Raw genomic sequence first — 14,021 nt, 5'->3', positions numbered from 1 at the left:
TTTTGAATTTTCATTTTTTCACATTGTCAAATGTCATATATAAAATAAGTGCAAACATACTGTACAAATCTTTGCGAACATATAGATTTCCATCTGTTCACTTTATTCTGGATGCACGGTTTAAAACCTTTGTAAATTTATTTTTTCCATTTAGGAGACGTACAAATTTAACATTTCTTTTCAGAATTTAGAGGAACACTGAGGCCTCATGTCTACGGGGAAAATCAGGCCCGCTCCGGATTCTCCATGTAGAATCTGCAGCGGGTCCCTCCTGCCCCGCGGACATGAGCGCTGAAAATAGGAATAAATCAGAATTAACTTACCTCTCACACGCTCCGGATACTTCCTTCGCTGCGGCGTCATCTTCTCTCGTCGCGGCCGGATCTTCTTTCTTCAGCTCAGCGGATGTGCATGATGACGTCGGTGACGTGCCCCGCGCATGCGCCGGGCCAAAGCAAAATGATCCGGCCGCGACTGAGAGAAGATGGCGCCGCGGCGAAGAGAAGAAACGGAGCGGATGGGAGGTGAGTTTATTCTGATTTATTGTTATTTTCAGCGCTCATGTCTGCGGGGCAGGAGGGACCCGTTACGGATTCTACATGGAGAATCCGTAGCGGGCCTGATTTTCCCCGTGGACATGAGGCCTTAATGTATTCTCTGAGAGGGTCTTTTGACCCCACATTTATTTTTAGGAATTAATGCAATTTAGGAGACCAAATAATATTTAATTTTTAGAAAACATGTCCTTTTCAAGACCTTTTTTTTTCTATATTGCACATCAAAAGGAGGATTGAACCTCCGAAATGGATACCCCTGTTTTGTCTCGTGTTCACAAGTATACACAGTGTGGCCCTAATGTTATGTCTGTATGCACCACTGGGCCCAAAAAGAAAGGAGTAGTCAGTGGCTTTCTGAACAGACTGTTACAATTGTGTGAGCAGATAAAGCAGAGGGCCCACACGATCGTGACTAAAGGAGTGGTAGTCTAGTAGTATACACGCACACAGGGAACACAGAAGAGTCACACAGTATCCAGGCAACCAAGCCTGTGCTACAGGGGGGATGACAGTGGCCCTACCTAAGCGGGGACATCAGACGAGTAAGAGGGCGGCCCAGCGATCTTAAGAACTGGGCCCTAGCAGATCCGAGGAGCCACACCACAGAACAGGAGTCATACACATGCCACATAACAGACACCGCCAACTGCATCAGGAGCAGGACAGGGCACACCGCCAACTGCATCAGGAGCAGGACAGGGCACACCGCCAACTGCATCAGGAGCAGGACAGGGCACACCGCCAACTGCATCAGGAGCAGGACAGGGCACATCGCCAACTGCATCAGGAGCAGGACAGGGCACACCGCCAACTGCATCAGGAGCAGGACAGGGCACACCGCCAACTGCATCAGGAGCAGGACAGGGCACACCGCCAACTGCATCAGGAGCAGGACAGGGCACACCACCAACTGCATCAGGAGCAGGACAGGGCACACCACCAACTGCATCAGGAGCAGGACAGGGCACACCGCCAACTGCAACGTATAGTCAAAACACGACAGACTCCACCCAATTCAGATTTTATAATTTATTGCTAGTGTGGATGTTACAACAAGGTTCATTCCGTGATATAGACCAAAGGCGGCTGTGTTTATGGGTCTTTTCTGTTTACTGGATTGTAGTAAAATATTGCGCAGTTTTTCAGGATCCTCCGTCATAATTCTTTTTTTTTTTTTAAAAACGTATTAAAAAAAAAAAGGGAGTCACTGGGAAAAAACAGTTCATAAAAAGAAGGGTTTCAAGATTGCTGAACGTCGAAGGTCTCTTCACTGTCCGCCAGCCTTCCCGTTCTCAAGGACGTCAGATCTGCAGGAAATGAGAAATCAGCAGGTTAACAGTCACATCCCACCATTATTACTGATTCCTAGATCCGCTCAACCCACTTACAATGACCACTACTCCCCCAACCTGGACAGAAGAATTAGACATACATACATACAGGCATGCACGCACGCATGTATACACACACAGGCATGCACGTATACACGCACGTATACACGCATGCACGCACGTATACACGCACGCATGCACGCACGTACGCACGCATGCACGTATACACGCACGTATGCACGCACGTATACACGCACGCATGCACGCACGTATGCATGCACGTATACACGCACGCATACACGCACGCACGTATACACGCACGCACGCATACAGGCATGCATGCATACAGGCACGCACGCACGCATGCACGCACGCACGCACACAGGCACGCACGTACGCATACAGGCACGCACGTACGCATACAAGCACGCACGTACGCATACAAGCACGCACGTACGCATACAGGCATGCACACATGTACGCATACAGGCACGCATACAGGCATGCACGCATATACGCATACAGGCATGCACACAGGCATGCACACATGTACGCATACAGGCACGCACGCACGCATACAGGCACGCACGTACGCATACAGGCACGCACGCATATACGCATACAGGCACGCACGCATACAGGCACGCACGCATACAGGCATGCATGCACGTACGCATACAGGCATGCACGCACGCATACAGGCATGCACGCACGCATACAGGCAGGCAGGCACGCATACAGGCATGCACGTACGCATACATGCATGCATGCACGCATACATACATGCATGCACGCATACAGGCATGCATGCACGCATACAGGCATGAATGCGTGTACGCATACAGGCATGCATGCACGCATACAGGCATGAATGCGTGTACGCATACAGGCATGCATGCACGCATACAGGCATGCATGCACGCATACAGGCATGCATGTACGCACACAGGCATGCATGCATGTACATATGAGCAGATGCAAGCAATGAAAAATTTGGCAGATGCAGCAGCTTACCTCGCCTAGTGACGTCAGGTGGTGTCCTAGCGAAGCGAAATTCCTCTCCAGAAGAGTCGTCCTCTCCAAAAGGCGGGGGGCAAATGTGAGATCAGCACCTAAAACGCCCATCTCCGGTTCCGTACGTTGTACAAAACGCAGCCAAATGTCAGGTTCCTCTCCACACGAGTTGTCCTGTGGAAAACGGAGAGCATATCACCACATGCAAATATGCACATATCAGGTGATGCAGGAGAAAACCTGCAAATATGCGCCAAGTATGCGCATATCAGCAGATGCACGCGAAAACCTGCAAATATGCGCATATCAGCAGATGCAAGCGAAAACCTGCAAATATGCGCCAAATATGCGCATATGAGCAGATGCACGCGATGAAAATTTGGGCAGATGCAGCAGCTTACCTCGCTGAGTGATGTCAGGTGGTGTCCGAGCGAAGCGAAATTCTTCTCGAAACGCGTCCAAACGTCAGGATCCTCTCCACACGTAATTTTGCAATAAGGCGCACAAATCTGCAAAAAAAGACAGGTTGCGCCAGGTGGCGTCGCGCAAATCTAAGGTGACGTACTCACCACACGTAGCGCACAAATCTTGGGTGTTGTCTCCACACGTAGCGCACAGCGCACAAATCTCAGGTGACCGCGTCTCCACACGTAGCGCACGGCGCATTAATCTCAGGTAACCGCGTCTCCACACGTAGCGCACAGCGTAGCGCACGGCGCACAAATCTCAGGTAACCGCGTCTCCACACGTAGCACACAGCGTAGCGCACAGCGCACAAATCTCAGGCAACCGCGTCTCCACACGTAGCGCACAGCGCACAAATCTCAGGTAACCGCGTCTCCACACGTAGCGCACGGCGCACAAATCTCAGGTAACCGCGTCTCCACACGTAGCGCACAGCGTAGCGCACAGCGCACAAATCTCAGGTAACCGCGTCTCCACACATAGCGCACAGCGTAGCGCACGGCGTAGCGCACAGCGTACAAATCTCAGGTAACCGCGTCTCCACACGTAGCGCACGGCGTAGCGCACAGCGCACAAATCTCAGGTAACCGCGTCTCCACACGTAGCGCACAAATCTCAGGTAACCGCGTCTCCACACGTAGCGCACAGCGTAGCGCACGGCGCACAAATCTCAGGTGACCGCGTCTCCACACATAGCGCACAGCGTAGCGCACGGCGCACAAATCTCAGGTGACCGCGTCTCCACACGTAGCGCACAGCGTAGCGCACGGCGTACAAATCTCAGGTGACCGCGTCTCCACACATAGCGCACAGCGTAGCGCACGGCGCACAAATCTCAGGTGACCGCGTCTCCACACGTAGCGCACAGCGTAGCGCACGGCGTACAAATCTCAGGTGACCGCGTCTCCACACGTAGCGCACAGCGTAGCGCACGGCGCACAAATCTCAGGTGACCGCGTCTCCACACGTAGCGCACGGCGCACAAATCTCAGGTAACCGCGTCTCCACACGTAGCGCACAGCGTAGCGCACAGCGCACAAATCTCAGGTGGGTACTCACCACACGTAGCGCACAAATCTTACTCTCCCATCTTGTAAATTGGGGAAAAGGCTCCAACCATCAGCTTGCTTCCTCCGTAGATCAATACTGTTCAAAATCCGCGGGTAAATGCAAGGCACGGTGACGTCACAGCCCACGTGACGCGCGGGCACAGCTCATCGTGCACGGCAATGCGCGGGCACGCCGCTGTGTCACGTGGTGCCGATTCCAGCCAGCTGATTGGCTGAATCGGCCGCGCTGTAGAACTGCGGCAGAATGTGTTAATATGCCCCCCCCCCGGTGCAGTGAGCATCTGCACCCTCCTGAACTCTGTCAGATCAGGAGGGTATAGGGAAATGGATTTTTTCTCATCCATTCTCACCAGCTCCAATTTATTTGGAGCTGGGGAGAATAGATGAGAAAAAAATAATTGGATTGGAAAGGGTTAATAAGCCCTTATGCTGATGTCACACAGGCATAAGCGCATTTATGCACACATTTGCCCTGCATATTTGCACGTTGCATATTTGCATGTGCATGTTTTACTGTTCCTTTTGCTTATGCAAAATGTGCACATTCATTGAAATGGGCAATTAGTGTAATTAGTTCAAGATGTGCAAATACACAGAAAAATAGAGCATGCTGCGTATTTTTTTTGCGTAATCAAAATGCGTGCACAAAATACACTTATGTAAACGAACACATTGAAATCAAGGGGTTTTATTCACTGCATATTGCGTGCACTATTTTTTCGTGCGTGCTATGCTGCAAAAATACATTTGTGTGAATCCGGCCTTTGATGATCATAAAATGTTTCAAAGATGCTTTGTTTAGCATCCGCGAGCAATGAATCTCCGATTTTGCCCTACATTTTACTCTAAGGAATGATGGTATTGCGTGCACTTGTAAGTCACTCGTTTGTGCAATAGGGACTTTGACTGCCTTCCTGTGGCCTCTAACACTACTTACTATTGAGGTAAATGTTGCCCATTCATGCAAACTATGCAAATTTTGCACCTGCATGTTGGAGTATGATGATGCCGACTCCTTGGAGGGTAGGAGCTTCACACCAGAGGCCATTGTGGATCAAGACACCTGGTAATGTTTAATTAAAGGGCTGTGTAACTGTTTTTTACTGGCTAAAGGCCCTTTTAGGCCTCATGTCCACGGGGAAAATCAGATCCGCTGCGGATTTGTAACGCGGATTTGGGCTGCGGATGCACTGTAATTGTCTTTTATTTTTCATGCGGGAGATCAATTGAGCTATGTGCTGTATGAGCTCCCGCATGCGTGATCCGCACTAAAATGGAGCATGTCCATTTTTTTTCATGCTCCAGAAATTTTTTAATTACCATCCGCGGGTATTTATCTACCCGTGGGTGGTCAATGCATTCCTATGAGGCGCGGATCCACGTGTGGGAAAAACGCTGCAGATTTTAATTCTTATTTTCCCCATGGACATGAGGCCTTCGGCACAATGATTATCGCTCAAAAGACATCTTTTGAGCGATAATCGATCTAACTGCACTGACATCGTGCAGTTTTCGTTAAGGTATCGCTGATTGTTCTCTTTCAGCATGCTGAAAGATCAGCGATGAGCCTTATCAGGAATTCACAGCGGTATACAGCTGATACTATTGTTTCAGCTGTATCCAGCTCCCTGATGACAGGCGGGGTATGAAGAACAAAGCGGTCCAGCTGTGTTCTCCATACCCCGCTCAGAGCACTCGGCTGTATAACAGGCAGGCGCTCCGAGCAGAGAAGAGCTGGATGCAGAAGACAAGCAGGGACACTCCACTTGTCTTCTGCATCCTCCGCTTGGAGCGCCCGGCTGTATAACAGTCGGGCGCTCCGAGCAGGGAACAGCTGAGTGCAGAAGACAAGCGGGGTGTCCCCACTTGTCTTCTGCATCCAGCTGAAGACCTCGCTCGGAGCGCCCGGCTGTTATACATGTGGAGATGGGAAGGGGAACTAGGTGAGGAATTGCCAATTTCAGATTGGCATAAAACCACCATATAAGGCAAAAAACTTTGTATTAACGTATCAATTACAGAGGCGGGTTATAAACTTCTAATGCGTTGGTACCTGGTTCCTAGACAAATCTCCAACCTGTTCCCAGGGACGTCAGGCCAAAGTTTCAGGCGATGCAGAGGGGAGAGTACCTCTCTACACATATGGTGGAACTGCCCTAGACTTTGTAGGCTCTGGATTCAGGTATACACTCTTACATTCTCCATTACTAATCTACTGTTACAAAATTCACCCTGGAAAGCTTTATTGGGCAAACAAATCCCTAATATCCCCAGACATACACATAAATGGATATCTTATTGCTTCCTAGCTGCGTGTACAGCAAACGCTCGCTTCTGGAGAAAAGCATCAGTTAGTATCGATTTAGTTAAAACAAAATTATGGTAGATTATGGTCAATGAAAAACTGGCAGCTATCCTAATGGACCGGGAAACGGTATATGAGAAAACCCGGTCATCCTGGCACCAGTACTCGCTCACTATGCGTCTTTGGAATCCTATAGCCAGATCGTCGACCCTTCCAGGGAAATCCAGCCTGCCATCAAGTAGTTCCTCTACCACCCCCCTCCAACAAACTTTTGAAGGTACATATCATTTGATCAAGTTAACAGAAGAGTTTACTTTACCATTCCAATATAGGTGCACAGCTCAGCTCCCTTCACCCCCCAGATCTTCTCCTTATGTGCTCTCCCACTACCTTTGTCTTCCCCTAAATGTTACCCTGGTTTCTAATCTATTCAGGTTGAATCTGTTGTACAATATTAGGGGTTAATTGTTTAAAGGAACTGTACCTTGAACCTTACTATATTTTACCATAAGAATCATTAGCTGTGATGTAAGTTTGAGACATTTTATTCAACTATGTAACACTCTGACTAGATACATGAATGTAATGTTGAAAATCACAATTTATATGTTTTGACCTTTTTCAAAATTACTAAAAACTTTTGTTAATCAAAAACATTTCACCGTGAAAATCGTATATTGGCCAGTGTAATATCAGACCGAGTTTCTTGGATTGATATTGAGCTCGCCCGTGTGAATGTAGCTTCACTCCTAATGTTCTGATTTGTGTTGCTGTGAAAAAGTATGAGGTAGGCATACAGGGATCTGGTCAGAGTGGGAAAAAATTAGCCCCTTTTAGTTGGCTATAAACAAAGTGTGCCATTCTAATCTCAACCGATCTCCGACAGTGGTACTATTTATTTTACCAAGCTCCCTTTCCTCGTCTAGTAATCCCACATCACTAGAAGTCTTTCCAGACTCCAATACTAAGGCCTCTTTCACAGGCGACAGCAATATTGTCACGTGTTCTGTGCAATCTTGCTGCGTTTTCTCGTGGCGATATCGCAATTTTGTGTCGTTACAAGGTCGCATGTTTTCTAGCCCATGTTTCCCTATGAAGCCTTCCTTTGTGTTGCATGGCATCGCATGACAACGCAGTTTTCGTGTGATGCAACTTTTACAGTAGAAATACTACAGTTTGTCCCTAAGATAACCCCTAGTTGCATTGAAAAAAACAAATAAAGCAATACATCACCTAAAAGGCGCTGTCCACTCCCCTGCACTTCTCCTCTGCAGCTTCGGCACTTGTCTGTAGTCTTCAGACAGTGCTTCCTGGTCAGGGGGCTCAAAATCCCCGCTTCCAGGAAGCTAAGCTAATACATCAGATCACATGGCCGTATTCCCGTGTCGTTAAAGCACCTAGCCAGGCCAATATAGCGCAGAGTGCTTTCATGCCAGGCCACAAAGATAGTCCTGGAACTATCTTTCGGGCCAGTATACGTTAGTCAGCTTCTGCATGGGTTCCTATGGGAGCCAATGACAGCGGCCGGAGAAGGGAGGTGTTACGTGTGCTGCTGAGATATGTTGTTCTATTGTGTTTCCAGCAGCACAGAACTCTCAGGTTTAATGATTGAGCTGGCTGGGTGTGGTACTGTCTGCTAGCCAATCCCCTGGATCTGTGCTCACATATAAACCCAGCCCCTGGTCAGTCACTGCTTGGCCCCTCAGGTGAGCAGTCATGAATGCTTGTCTGGTGAGGGTTGCAGTGTGATCAGGTTCATGTCCGGTTGTACGTTTAAATTCTGTCAGTTTTGTGTTAGCTTGCTATATGGCCTGCAATCTGTGTCTTGTCCTGTTGCAGCATTCTGTGTGAACTCTGTCCTGTTCTGCTGGACTCCTGGTTAGTGTAGGGACTAGCAGTATAACCAGGAGCCGTGAAGTGGCCTGCTAACTTTCAACATATTGTACAACATGTCAACTAATACCTGGTATTTATATTCAGCTTCCTATCTGTTACTAGTGGTTGTATGTAGTGTATCCTGGGTCTGTCATGTGGCATGTGAATGCATCCTGTTCTGGTGTGTGGCTCCTAGAATCAGCTAGGGCCCAGATCCGAAGACCGCTGGGCTGCCCTTATTGGGGCAATGTCCCCGCTTAGGTAGGGCCATGCCAACCTCCCGGTAGCACAGGGGCAGTTGCCTGAAACTTGTGTGAATCCCGTGTGTGTCCCCTTTGGTCACGATTGTGTGGGTCCCGTGCTTTGCCTGCCCACACGACCGTAACAGGAGGTAGGAGGGAGTTTAGCAGCGTGACTGCTAAACTCTCTCCCTTTTCTCTCCTCCTCTCCGGCTGTTTGCAATGGGAAGGGGTGGAATGGAGGGGACTTACCCCCGCCCTCTCCCATTTCAAACAGCCGGACGGGAGGTGAGGGTGAGGGAGGGGACGCCCATCGGCATTGCAGGCTCAGCGTGTATACGCCAGGGCCCATGCCATCTGAAAGGCCGTGTGAAAGAGCCCTTAGAGGGGTTTGCCAGGGAGAATACTACTGATGAGCTATCCTCAGGATAGGTCATCAATAGTTGATCGTCTGGGGTCCGTCGCTCAGGATCCTGACCATTTAGCTGAGCGAGTGCATGCTGTCAGCGCCGCAAATGCACAGAGATCGGAGCTGAAGCAGCAGAAATCTCTGTGCCGACCTCTGTGTAGTGGCCGGCTCTTGTAACTGCAGGTATAGCTCGCATTGCTTTCAATGAGAGCCGTGCCTGCAGTTACATTGAGGATAGGTCATCAATAGTATTCCTTGGTAAACCCCTTTAATAATGGAGTGATCGTTCTGAGAAGAGTGGCGCCATGATCCAAGCCCTCGCTACAACAAGATGATCACCAACATTTTTAGTCTCCATGTACTCAGATAAGGTGCTGAAGTCATATCAATGCAACGTATACTCCAATCTGTGTAAGTGCAAACCAATTACAAAGTATTGTCATTTATGCATTAATACATAATAAAATGACATGTAAATAAATACGTCATGTCAAACAACAAAAGAACATTTGGCCAAACAGTGCTTAAATATGGCATCACAGGCGTACATTAAGAGGTCATAAGATTAATCAAAACCAACGCGTTTCTCTAGATCTCCTAGTTCATCAGTAATAAATACATCAATAAATCACTCAAAACTGCACCAAAAAATACTAAATGCAGAATCCCAATTAGAGGGCCACTCCTCATGAAAATAGACCCTTGTATTTACAGTGGGTGTGTATACAGCGGCGATTTTTCTCTCACAGCCATGCTGCGAGATAGAAAGAATGTTTTCTATGTCAGCCAAAAAGTTGCATCGCACTCGCATGCAGATGCGATTTTCATGCCAGCGCAATGCAATTTTTATTTTTTTCTATTGAGTTTTACTCACATGTGCATCCCAATGGCAGAGAAAATCACGACTGCACGTAATATCTCATTCGCCTGTGTAAATCCAGCTTTAGACCGGCTGCACACAACTGGGTTGGATTCCACATGCGTTTCTGACCACGGCCGGTGACCCTGCTTTCTCCTGTATTGCAGATGACCATGGCGTACAGGTTTTCTCTTTAAAGCTTTGTTTTTCCCGCCCTGTTGCTAGGCGATGATGTGGGTATCCCCCAGCCTATCCACAATGTCAATGCGGTTAGGCTGCTGGTCGGACGGCTTCCATTGACTTCCATAGAAGCTGTCCGTGTAGATCTCACTGAAAAATACAACATGGTGCGATTTTTAATGTTATCCGTTCATCTGAGCGGACATGCGAATGTTCTATTCTTTCAATGTGTGCAGAATTCTGCGGATCGTCTGCGGATTCCGTAATTCAAACCCACTCATGTGAAACCAGCCTTACAAAGCACCATCTTGGAGAATCTGTACTGCGGATGGACCCGGTGGCTTGGAATCCGTGACCTGTCTACACTGTTCATCGCGGATGGGCCGCCGGTCTGACGGCTTCCACAAAAAGTGGAGCATGCTGTGATTTTTTTCATCTGTGAACGGAAATCGCAATTAATTTCCGCTCGTGTGGAGGAAGCAGCAGATCTCCATAGGTAATGGGCGGTATTTGCTCTGGATTTGCGGTGTGGACACTGACCGCGGATTCCGCAGCAAATATCCGCCTGTGAGCAGCAGCCCTAATTTTGAATCAATCCCATGATGCATAAGCATAGCATTATCTAGGGGGCTATACCATTTCTGCCTGCTATGGGAAAGTTTAATTATCATTAGCTTCTGTGTTCACTTAAACAAGCTACAGACCATAAGTATACTGTAAGAAGGGTGAGCTGTGGTCTCCTCTATTATAGCTGTGTGACAAGGTAACACTAGTCACTTATATGTACTGGGGGGATAGCTAGATAATGAATTGAAAAAAAGTACTTTAGTTGCCCCTTAACCCTTTGCAATTCAATTTTGAATTCAGGGTTTCCTAGGTGGCTTTCTCTTTCTGCCATTATACAATGGCGCCATCTGCTGGCTAGAGCCAGTATTGCGGTACGGGGCATGCTGGCGAGGCCCCTGACAACAGAGCAGCCAGTAATATACAGTAAGAATACCCTGCCGGGCGTCTTCCAACATCGGAGCTGTACAGCCTTCCATCAGAATGTCTTCAGACGTCAGACAGTGGATTGGAAAGGGTTAATGCACCCAAACATTAGTAAAACACTGACATATTAACCCCTTCATGACATATATGGCTATATACGTCCTAACTGCACATACCTCAAGCAGTTAGCACGTATAGAGTCGCCCACTGCATATGCTCAGGAGCTGAATGCGCTCCATATATGCTGTCTTTGGCAGCTGACAACCGCCAGCAACAGCCACGATCAGAGATAACTGTGATTATGGCTGTTAACCCTTTAGATGCCATGGTCAGTTGTGACACCAACAGTGTATCATGTCGGATGAAGAGCAACACATTAACCCATCATTTGCTTAGAGCATCTGGCTCCACTAGACCAGTGATTCCCAACCGGGGTACCGCGGCTCCCAGGCTACGAATCTGCCGACATTAGTTGAAGGAGTTTTTCAGGCCCGCCGGCTGTCGGAACCGGAATACAATGGGGTCGGAGCGGAAGCCACCGGCACTTGTAATTGCAGGCTGGAGTCCCAGTGATTTCAGTAAGAGCTGTGCCTGCAATTACAAGTGCTGGCCACTAAACAGAGGATGGAGCAGCGGCTTCGGCTCCGACCCCTGCGTATCTTGATGCGCACCGCCTGGAAAACCCCTCTAGTATGGGGACCGAATTTGCGTTGCACAAAATCCATGCGGGAATTGACATGCGGTGCGGAACTTAATTCCACAGCATGTCAATTTTATCGCCATTTCCAGCAGCAAAATCCATAGCATTTCTGCAAAAGCCACAGAATGAAAATACGCATCATCAGTGTGGATTATAACTCTAGGTCAGCCGTGCTCCAGAAGATACCGCGCTCCCGCTTATCTCTGAAGTCTTTGCGCTCTCAGCGCCTCCTTCACCGGAGCGGCCTCTAGTGAGCGCAGCTGGTCAGGTGATGTGGAAGTAGCCAGTGGTGCTGCGCTCATTAGCGATCACTGGGACATCTGAGGTAAAATCATACTCCATGATGAGCAACAACCCCTGACCATACCCCCTTTTGTTAGGGGTTGTTGTTAGGCGTTTAGTCGTTCACGACCCTTTGTGACCCTAAAAGCACGCTTTCTACGTGGTAGGGGTGCCCCACAGTAACATTTTTCCCCAAGGCTGAAAATCTTAGAAAAACCACTGCACTAGACTGAGGTAAACTACTGGATGAATACACTTGTGCTCCTAAACAGAAGCAGTAGTGACTATATCACAATACAGTCACCACTGACCTTTCACTCCCTGTGTACTGGCACTGCCAGTACTAAAGATGGCTGACCTTGTAGTGACGCAGGCGCCCTTCCAGGCTTTGCGCCTGTGCAATGACCCATGTGAGGCCGCTCGCCATGTCTGGGCGGAGTGTAGACGTGGCAGTGCCTGAGAAGCCCAACTAATACATCATTTCCGGTAGGAACTGGAGACGACGCTTTCTGGAAGCGGACGGGAAGTGAGAGAAGAAGCCGGAACGGGAGGAGGTGAGAGGCCTCGTACGCTCTGGGGTTCAGGAAACTGGGGCGGATCCAAGAAGCCGAGGTCGGGGGCCCCCAAAGCCAACGGCGACGTGTGTGATGTGAGTGGAGTGAGGCTGTCAGTGCCGGAGGCGCCCCTCTCGCAGGCCCGGTGTGACAGGTGTGACCCCACCTGTGCTATTTGAGCCTGCCGGCCGCCGTAGCCGTGGGCTCACGTGATGTTTACCGGGTGGGACCCGTATGTACTATAGGAGATGGTGGGACTGGGGGTGACTGACTGCCCCGGTATTACTGCAGTTATGGAATGGCATCCAATAGTTTATTGTTTAGCGCTTGTACCCACGAGCGTCTCCCATGCGCCAATGTTACGCACGTAATACGCAGCGCTCCCATTAATCTTAAGGCGTTTGCTTACACATTAAGCGTATTTTTTTTAAAGCGCGATGTGCAATTCCGTGAAGACGTCCGCAGCCGGACTTATCTTGCGTGAATTTGCGCACCATTAGAGCCCATTGAAATCCGTAAATGTGCCCAAAGCCTGCGTATCCACTGCAGGAAGGCGCACAAAATCACTGTCTTTCTGTGCGCAAATATGTGGTGCATTTGCACCCATATAAACACGCCAGAGTGACTGAAGAATGTGCGGATAGGCAATGTCGGAACATGCAAACATGCGGCATATTCTGCCCGTGTGGACAAGCCCTAAGCGCTATAAAGCCGGCAAATTTTAAGTGGTCCTTGTGCCACTTGTGTCGTGTATGAATGGTGACAACCACGAGGGCGCTGTACCCACGGCCGCATTGGTTGGTGCTCTGCTTGCCTAGGGACATCTAATAAGAAAGGGGCCTTTTCCAAGGCACAATTAGCGCCGGTTCCTGTGAATTTGAGCGCGAATCACTCAGTATAATCGCGGCCAACGATTAGATGGGGAACGATATTTTCCACTTGTGTTTACGGTTCGTTTTATGCCGACAGAAGAAATCATCGTTTTTAGTTGTTTGCTATTTACACGTAACAACTTGCGATTGTGCGGTCGATCCGATTTTTCGTGTCCAGACCGCGACGACCAATGATTGAATGATGGGAAACTATAAACTGGTATTTGTGTGTGAACTGACAGCGTTTTAAAGCAAACGCCTCTGTCCTCTGTGTGATTGCATGATGTAAATTGTTACAAAAATTGGCGTGACGCGCTAA

The 14,021-nt window shown here is 48.8% G+C and overlaps 1 protein-coding gene across 4 annotated transcripts in view; it reads left to right on the top strand.

Moving 5' to 3' along the window:
• Positions 1-12,692: 12,692 nt before the first annotated feature.
• The window catches only part of SEC24C (SEC24 homolog C, COPII coat complex component), a 46,947-nt gene continuing 45,618 nt past the window's right edge, over positions 12,693-14,021 (top strand). For 2 of the 4 annotated variants that reach the window (XM_066600494.1, XM_066600498.1), the window contains exon 1: positions 12,693-12,830. The gene's annotated coding sequence lies outside the window, so the exon portion shown is untranslated. Of the gene's footprint in view, positions 12,926-12,963; positions 12,985-14,021 lie in introns of those variants that run through there. The other 2 variants (XM_066600496.1, XM_066600497.1) reach the window with 2 other exon arrangements.

The sequence above is a fragment of the Eleutherodactylus coqui genome, chromosome 4, assembly GCF_035609145.1.
Source record: "Eleutherodactylus coqui strain aEleCoq1 chromosome 4, aEleCoq1.hap1, whole genome shotgun sequence".
Taxonomy (NCBI): domain Eukaryota; kingdom Metazoa; phylum Chordata; class Amphibia; order Anura; family Eleutherodactylidae; genus Eleutherodactylus; species Eleutherodactylus coqui.
The sequence above is the reverse complement of the archived record's forward strand: the minus strand, read 5'-3'. Positions and strand labels throughout refer to the sequence as shown.